At 49.5% G+C, this 8,794-nt stretch overlaps 1 protein-coding gene across 2 annotated transcripts in view; it reads left to right on the top strand.

Annotated features, from left to right (window-relative positions):
• The first annotated feature begins 2,403 nt into the window (after window positions 1-2,403).
• Window positions 2,404-8,794, top strand: part of LYN (LYN proto-oncogene, Src family tyrosine kinase) — a 115,407-nt gene continuing 109,016 nt past the window's right edge. For both annotated transcript variants that reach the window (XM_072734708.1, XM_072734711.1), the window contains exon 1: window positions 2,404-2,524. The gene's annotated coding sequence lies outside the window, so the exon portion shown is untranslated. The remainder of the gene's footprint in view (window positions 2,525-8,794) is intronic.

Below are 8,794 nucleotides of genomic sequence, written 5' to 3'. Positions count from 1 at the left end.
TTATTAATAACCCACACCTACAATAATCAAAGTAAGACTATACAGTGGGGAGAAGACAATCCCCTCAATAGATTGTGCTGGGAGAAAGAAATGGTTATATGCAAAAGAATGAAATTGGTCCACTTTCTTACATCGTACACAAAAATAAACTCAAAATGAATTAAAGACCTAAATTGTAAGACCTGAAACTATAAGAGTCCTAGAAGAAAACAGAGACAGTAAACTTGGAGCTCAGCTAGAGCCATCTTTCTAGACGTGTCGCCTGAGGCAAGGGAAATAAAACCAAAAGTCAATTATTGGGACTACACCAAAATAAAAAGCTTCTGCACGGCAAAGGAAATCTTTTAATGAAAAGGCAACCTCCTGAATGGGAGAAGATATTTGGAAATGATATATCTGATTCAAAACACAACTCAATGCCAAAAAACCCAAAATGATCCGATTAACAAACAAGGGGACCAGGGGACCTGAACAAATAGTTTGCCAAAGAAGACATACAGATGGCCAACAGACACATGAAAAGATGCTCAACTTCACTTATCTTCAGGGAAATACAAATTAAAATCCCAGGGGGACAGCACCCCACACCTGTTAGAATGGCTGTAATTAAAAAAAGGGCAAACAATAACAAGGGTTGGTGAGGATGTGGAGGAAAAAAGGAATCCTTGTGCCCTGTGGGTGGGGATGCAAATTGATGCAGCCCCTGTGGAACACAGTATAGAGGCTCCTCAAAAAATTAAAGATGATATGTACATATATACGCACACAATAGAACATTATTCAGTCATAAAAATAGAACGAGGTCTTGTCATTTGTGACAGGGATGGACCTAGAGGGCATTATGCTGATTGAAATAAGTCAGACAGAGAAAGACAAGTATCATATGATTTCACTTACATGTGGAATCTAAAAAGCAAAACAAATGAACAAAGCAGAAACAGACCGCAAACAACAGAGGGCAAACTGATGGTTGCCAGAGGGAATGGGGGTGGGAGGATGGGCAAAAGGGGCGCAGAGGAGTGGGAACCAAGAGGCTTCCAGTTATGGGATGAATGAGTCAGGGGGATGAAAGGGGCAGCACAGGGAGTACAGTCAATGGTCTTATAAGGGCGTTGCGTGGAGACGGATGGCAGCTACACTTGTGAGCCCGGCATGAGCACGCAGGCTGCTTGGATCACCGGGACGGTAACAGTGTAGATCGAGTATACCTTGATTTACAAAATATTTTAAAAAAAGAAGAATTACAGAAAAACGGAGACCATGTTAAAGGAAGGTGGTCAATCTAAAGCGGTTAGCCCCATGCCTGGCCCCTGATAGGCCCTACGTGTTTGCTGTTATTAATGCAAAGGCTAAATCTCCCCCAGGGCGCTGCTTACTGCCAGGGAAGTCCCACAGCGTAATGCAGCGCATCTCGCTTAGAGCATCTCGCTTAGAGCATCTCGCTGTGACTGGGGTTAATACCATAATCTTTTTTTTTTATGATAGTCACAGAGAGAGAGAGAGAGAGGCAGAGACACAGGCAGAGGGAGATGCAGGCTCCATGCACCGGGAGCCCGACGTGGGATTCGATCCCGGGTCTCCAAGATCGCGCCCTGGGCCAAAGGCAGGCGCCAAACCGCTGCGCCACCCAGGGATCCCTGATACCGTAATCGTGGATACGTGTGCGGCATTTGCGGGGGCTGGAGCCCGGGCTTGGCAGGCCGCAGACATCGATTATGCGCTTGCTGTGTGCCCAGCAGCGCGCTCCACGCAGCAGGAGAGACCCGCGGCGGTGCGCTGTGCGCGGTGCGAGCCCTTCGCGGGGGGCATTGGCTTCACCCTCTTCTCCACGTCCCTGGGAGGAAATCCAAGGAAATCCAAGGAAATCCGCGGCCAGCCGCCGCCCCGGCCTTACACCCTGGGAGTCCCCGCGGCCCCCGCGAAGGAGCCCACTGTGCAGCGGCTCCCGAGCCCTCGGCGGGACCCCGGCCATCCGCTCCCTGCGCTCCCTCCGCCGGGCCCGCCATCCCCTCCTCGGGCCCCCCAGGGTCGGGATCGCAGCGCGCCCCCGCCCCCGCCCCCGCCCCCGCCGCCAGGGGCTCCCGGTGGCCCAACACCTTACGGCCAGTCGCTGGGGAGGAAGCGGGGAGGCGCGCGCGGGAGGCTCTGCCGCCGGGTCCACGTCCAGCCCCGCAGGGGGTCCCCGGCCGCTGCCCCCGCGAGCCGCCCTCCGGGGCGAGGTTTCCCTGCCTCCAAAGCGCGCGCGGCGGCCCGCAAGGACCCAAACCTTGGGCAGGGGCCCAGCGGTCACTTCCCCGCCTCCCGGCGCGGTATGCAAATCCGAGCACCAGGAAGTAGCTGGGACCTCCCGGCCGAGCCCAGCGACAGCCAGTTCCTCTCCCGCCGCTCGCCCCCTGCCGTGGCGCCGCCGGGCCCCGCGCCCCGCGCCCCGCGCCCGCAGCCGGGCCGCCCCGTCGCGCCCCCCGCCCTGCGCTCGAGGCACCGTGGAGCGCCGCCGCCGCCCCGCAGCTTGCCCCCGGAGCTGGTGAGTCCCAGGCGCGGGCCCCGCGGCGAGGGCGCCCCGATGCCTCCAGCCCGGGGGTGGCCGGGCCCTGGGGGCGCGGGACGCCCCGCAGGTGTCTCCCCGCCGCGGCGCGCAGGGGGGCGGGGGGCGCGCCGGGGACCGGGGACCGGGACTCCTCGGCTCGCGCAGGCGGGTCTGGCCGCGGGGCCCGGGCTCCCCTCCAGGCCGGCGGGCGCTGCGCTCCTCGGGGGCCCCGGGCGGAGCGCGAGGCCGAGGGGCTGCGGCCGGGCCGGTGCGCGCCCTCCCGCCGAGCCCGGCGCCTCCCGCGGCCGAGAGGAAGCGAGAGTTATTTTAAGAATTCGGGGGTTGCCTTTCCCTCGCCCTGGGGGAGGGTGTGGGCGGTTCCCGCCTTCCTGCGTTATCCCGGCCACTGCGGCACCTTCTCCCAGCCGAGCGCCTGGGATGTTCCCACTAAGAGCTGACGTGGTCGTCGGGTTGTGCTTCCCTTTCTCCGTGTACCCGTGTGTGTGCGAGAGAGAGAGAGAGAGAGAAGAGAATGATCACAAACCCACCCAACTTCTTGGCCAAAAAAACCCCAGTTGAACTTGGGCCTTCCAGTTTTCTAGCTGAGTGTCAACCTGGGCCTATTATTGAAATCACCTGTATGGGTGATTTTTCGTCTCTGGGAGAACACATTTACCTTCTGAGCTATTTATTGCACGTGAAGCCCCCAGTGCGTGCATAGGCAATTCCATAAATGGTGCTGTTATTGCAAATAATTCTACCCGCTAAAGCACGGGTCCCTGGTTCTTCACGATTTGTCGGTTTTTAAGTCAAAGACTACATGTCCGATCCGGCCAGCTGACCTTCCCAGCTAGTAAAGCTGCTTAATAAATACACCAGAGGTCTGCTGTCTGCAAAGCTAGGGCCTGGGAGTCTCACCCTAAGCACTAGTTAATGATGTTTGACTTACTTCTGATTTGTTGGCTGCCCCCCCCCCCCCCCACCCCCAGGCTGGCTGCCTGCAGAGCTCAGGAGGGCAGGCCTGTTGTCCCCGTATCTTAAAAGCTAAAGCACTGCAGAGGGTGATAGGCACTGAAAGAGTATAGGAATTCCCTAAGTCCCCAGCAGCCCTTCCTAAGTAAAGTAAACTCTGCTGGAAAAGGGTGGGGTTCAGTTAGTCCTGAACTGAAGGTTTTCCTTTGAAGGTAAGGAGGTCAATGTCTTGAGGCTTTTGGTGATACAGAGTGAGGTAGCTCTCTTCCTGAGCGAAGTGTAGAGGTCAGCCCATGTAAGGAAAGAAACAGGCTCTGGAAAACCCACGTTTGGGTCTCTCCCATCATTTACCAGAACTGTGATATATGGACCAAGTTGGGTTAATGCCTTGGCCCTTTTATTCAGCTAACATTTCCTTCATAGCAGTAATCAGTTATATTCTGATTCGTCTGCATTTAGAGTCCGGATTCACCACTGCAATGAGAGGTGGGTGAAAACAACTTTGTCTGTCTCGTCCAAAACACTAGCCCCAGTGCCTATCACAGTCCAGATTACTCAGAAGAGGGAGTGAAGTTTGGCTCTGAGTTTGGCTCTGTGCAAGGCCAAGGAACAAGGTGGTGGTTTCTAAAGCATTTGAACCTGGCCCTCTCTGTCCTGGTTTTTAAAACAGGGTTGTTGTTGTTGTTTAAGATTTTATTTATTCATGAGAGACACACAGGGAGCCTGTTGTGGGACTTGATCCTTGGACCTTGGGTACACGACCTGAGCCAAAGGCAGATGCTCAGGTGAGCCACCCAGGTGCCCCTAAAACGGGGATTTTTGACTGTCAAGTAATCCCAGTGTCAGTGTTCTAAGTGGTAATAGGAAAGGTTATTGGGGTGTATCCCTGGGTGCAAGGGCTTGATTTGGAGTGATGACATGTAGCCTGCCAAGGGAGTTTGCCCAGTCAAAAAGACCTACTTTATCTTAGAGCTATTGGTGTTGCCAAGATATGTGAAGACTTTGCAATACCCCTGCACCCCCAATGGCATTTTTTAGCAGAAAAGTGGTCCGGTTTTGTGAATCAGTGACTCTCTAAGCCCTTTAGTTCCTTTATATTTGTTTTAAAAATAAACCACCAAAACTTGAGATACCAGTTGGTTCAAATGAATATATAGAGTTGTAAGTTAACAACGTTAAGCTATACTATCCATAAACAAACCCATACAAATGTGAATTAGTATAAATAAGAACACAACAGTGTACATGTCTACAATAAGTATGGTTACGTCTAGCTTACAATACTGATCTCAATGACCTCCACGTCCTCAGGCATGGATAATATTAACAGTGGAAGGTCACTACAGTCATTAGTTGGGACATTGACCAATGACACATTGATGACAATGGTGGTCTCACCTCTCTTGGGCTCTACCTGGCAATGACTGCTCACACCTTTCGCTTGTCAGAAGCTCTGAGCTCTGATTCCTGAGCTCTGATTTCATTTGAATCTCTCCTGGATCCCAGGGTAGGCAGGGACAGGTACAGAAAAAAGAGGTTTGGTGTCCAAGGTTACAGACCTGGTTAAGTGGCACTACTGGGCAGAGCAGGTGTGTTTTCTGCCTCCAACTTTAGAACGTTCCCCACTTTTCTGCCTTTGCTCTGGCGGTAGGTACTCAATTACATAAAAGCAAAGAAATGATCTCTTAATAAACATTATTAAACAGAGAACCACAGGGTAAGTTTCTTCTATCACTTGATAATTGCACCATCAAGTAGGGCACTTAAGGCAAGCGAACCGAGGGAGATGGGTTTCTTTGCCTTTTAGTGTGCTTCCTGCTTGGGAAGCTTGGGGAGGGGGTGGCTCTGGTAACTGCCAAGGTGACACCTGTATTGGCTCTTGCCCAAGCACTTCCAGTGACTGCTTTGGGGGCTATCAGGGCCTATTGGTTGATATAGAAGTGTGCAAGTAATACTTTACCAAAGGATTGCCTCCAGCTGCTGCTAGAAGTGTCTCCCATGAACCCTACAAGCCTCCTTGGGTGGTTGTTATAACAGTGAGAGCATCATTTGAGGTGAAAACATAATGTAGGGAGACAGGGCCCATAAGATACTCGTTAAAGCATGCGCTCCTTTACTGAGCACCTGTGATGGGCCAGGCACCCTTCAAAGCCCACACTTCTACAGTGGACACACATTGCCTACCATCTTTAAAGATTGGTGGTGAACAGAAGGGCATAGAAGAGGAAGTTTCTTTTTTTTTTTTTCCAGTCAGAACTATTGAAAGATTTCTTACACCTGCCCAGTTTCCTGATACTTAAATTGTGAAATGTTGAGTTGACTCTATCATCATTTCTGAAATTTATTTTGAGTAAGTTCCCATTTAGGGGAGAAGCCCAAGTGTAGGAAATGTGTGGGAATCTGCCCATTGAGGAATTAGAATTTTTGGAACAGCCCCATTTAAAGACTTGGACCTTCTTTTGGATGTCTTTGTTTACGTTAGCTGGAAGGGCTGTCACGCAATTTAGAATAGCAAGTTCAGATGATGACTTGGGATGAGGTGTTAGAAAGGTACGTCCATGCCGATCGGTTGCAGGGCCCAATAATATAACCTTTATTTTTTGTTCTTAGACTTTCTCTTCGATCTAGTTCTCTGCTTCACTTTCTTTAGCACTTAGTAAGCTGTCAATGTTCATTATTTGCCACAAAGCTATTTCTTGGAAGTTCTATTTACCATCAGGATGTACTTTCGTTGGTATAGAACTTTTCCGAAAGGTTGATTGTTTGACTGTCTTTATGAACCGTCACATAGTCCCAAGTCTCTCTTCTCTGGCCCAACCTCTCACAAGGTCCACAAGTCAGGAGTTGCCATGATAGGAGCTGAACATTTATGGGAAGAGATTACTGATTCATGTCACGGTAACTGTTCATTTTTCATGATTCTGACTTATATAAATGATGTTTCATCAAAATATATGAATGAGGAAACCTTATAGAATCCATCTGAGGGTGTATTTCTTAATGCTATAGGCTCTGCCCCCATTGGGTTGTAGAACACTGGGCAGCAGTCTCCTTCTCGTAGCTTAGAGGGTCTTTTATTATTTTTTATTATTTTAAAAATTTTTATTTATTTATTCATGAGAGATACAGAGAGAGAAGCAGAGACATAGGTAGAAGGACAAGCAGGCTCCTGGCAGAGAGCCCTGTGTGGAACTCGATCCCAGGACCCTGGGATCACAACCTGAGCCGAAGGCAGACAGACACTCAACCACTGAGCCATCCAGGGACCCTGAGAGGGTCTTTTAATTCTGTTTCATCTCCTTTTTACAGTTCACACCTCACACATGTCAAATAATGCTGAGTCTGCACACATGGCTGCCTTTCTGTGAACATCTAAACTCACTCTGTTGATCCCAAGCCATGCTGATTGAAAGCTCTTTGCCAACACTGTACCTCTCCAGGCCTCCTTCCTCTGTCTATTGGTACAACATCTGGTTGGGGAGCTGTCATGAGTTCCTTGGGCCTAATTTTTAGTGCTGGAGAGAATACACAGTGAGACTGGAGAGATGGGTTTGCATTCATTCTACCTCCAACTAAAGCAATGTCGTTTTGTTGGCTTTGGAGCCTTCTGGGTGCCCCTGGTCTTCCTGTAAATGTTAACCCCTACATGGGTGAGGGGAACAGAGACGCTCATCTCAGAGAGACCCTCTGGAGAGGGAGGACCACTTCTGCTTTCCACGGGGAAGCTGTGTCACAGAGAGCAGAACTGTAGCCAGTGACCTGACAGGAGGCCAGAGGGAGGGGGCTGGCAAGGAAGTGCTACTTCCTCCTGCTTCGAAGGCCCCAGACCCAGTCATTTGCCTGCAGCCCCGCCTTCCTTACTACTCAACACAGCTTTTTCCTCTGGCTTCTTTCTACCACCTTCTGCTCTGTTCATTATCAGTTTGCCCCTGAAAGAGGAGGAGGAGGTAGGGGAGGGGGAGGGAAGAAAAGAATGAATGTAGTCATCACTAGAGAACCTTCTATGGTGAAGCCCATGATGGCCATGCCTGATTTTTCAGCATCAGAAGGATGTGCCTTTTAATATTCACCAACATGAAAACCATTATGAAAATCTAAGTAGGTGTTTTGAAATCTTTTAATGTTCAGGTAATATAATAATTTCTTAATCTAATAATAGTGGTTCAGTTCTATTTTTAAAATTACTTAAACTATAGCCTCTTATTAACTTTTTAGGATAGAGGAGTGACTTTCATACTTCTTTGATCACAACTCACATCAAGAGACATGTTTTATCTTGTGCCTGAATGCATATCTATCTGTCTTCAAAAAAAAGGAAAAAAGAAAGAAAGAAACACAAGTTTGTGAAAGAACCCCTCCTTCTAGCTCATTGGGTAGTGTGACCCAGCACAGTCCTTTTTTTTTTTTTTTAAAGATTTATTTATTTATTTATGATAGACACACACAGAGAGAGAGAGAGAGAGAGAGAGAAGCAGAGACACAGACAGAGGGAGAAGCAGGCTCCATGCTGGAAGCCTGACGTGGGACTCGATCCTGCGACTCCAGGATCGCGCCCTGGGCCAAAGGCAGGCGCCAAACCGCTGAGCCACCCAGGGATCCCAGCACAGTCCTTTTGAGACCAGCATGGAGGTATCTATCAGAGTTTAAAACTCATGGGGGAGCCCAGCAATTCCACAAGCTCCAGTCCGATTAAAGATTTAACACAAATGCGTAGGTAACGTATGATACTATTTCTGAAATAAAATATGCATTGGTGGGACACATCATCTGTAAGCTATGCATATCAATAATTTTGATACTAGTTTTTTTTTTATGATAGACATAGAGAGAGAGAGAGAGAGAGAGAGGCAGAGAGAGAAGCAGGCTCCATGCCGGGAGCCCGACACGGGACTCGATCCTGGGACTCCAGGACCGCGCCCTGGGCCAAAGGCAGGCGCGAAACCGCTGAGCCACCCAGGGATCCCCGATACTAAAATTTTAATAGTGATTATTTCTGGGTTATGGGCTGAATTTTTTTTTTTTTTTTTTGCTTTTGTACATCTTTATTTTTTTAAAAAGAGAATCAGTTATAGGATTTTAAAACAGCAGCCTAATGAGCAAGGACATGAATCCAATGTGAGTGCAGGGGGAAGGCAGGAATAATCAGAGAACTTTGGGGCAAATGTGGCCATTATTTTCTTTAAAATTTGTATTTATTTATTCATGAGAGATAGAGAGAGGCAGAGACACAGGCAGATGGGGAAGCAGGCCCCCTGTGGGGAGCCTGATTCAGAACTTGATCCCGCTCAAGGCGGG

This window comes from Vulpes vulpes, chromosome 13, assembly GCF_048418805.1.
Source record: "Vulpes vulpes isolate BD-2025 chromosome 13, VulVul3, whole genome shotgun sequence".
NCBI lineage: Eukaryota > Metazoa > Chordata > Mammalia > Carnivora > Canidae > Vulpes > Vulpes vulpes.
The sequence above is the reverse complement of the archived record's forward strand: the minus strand, read 5'-3'. Positions and strand labels throughout refer to the sequence as shown.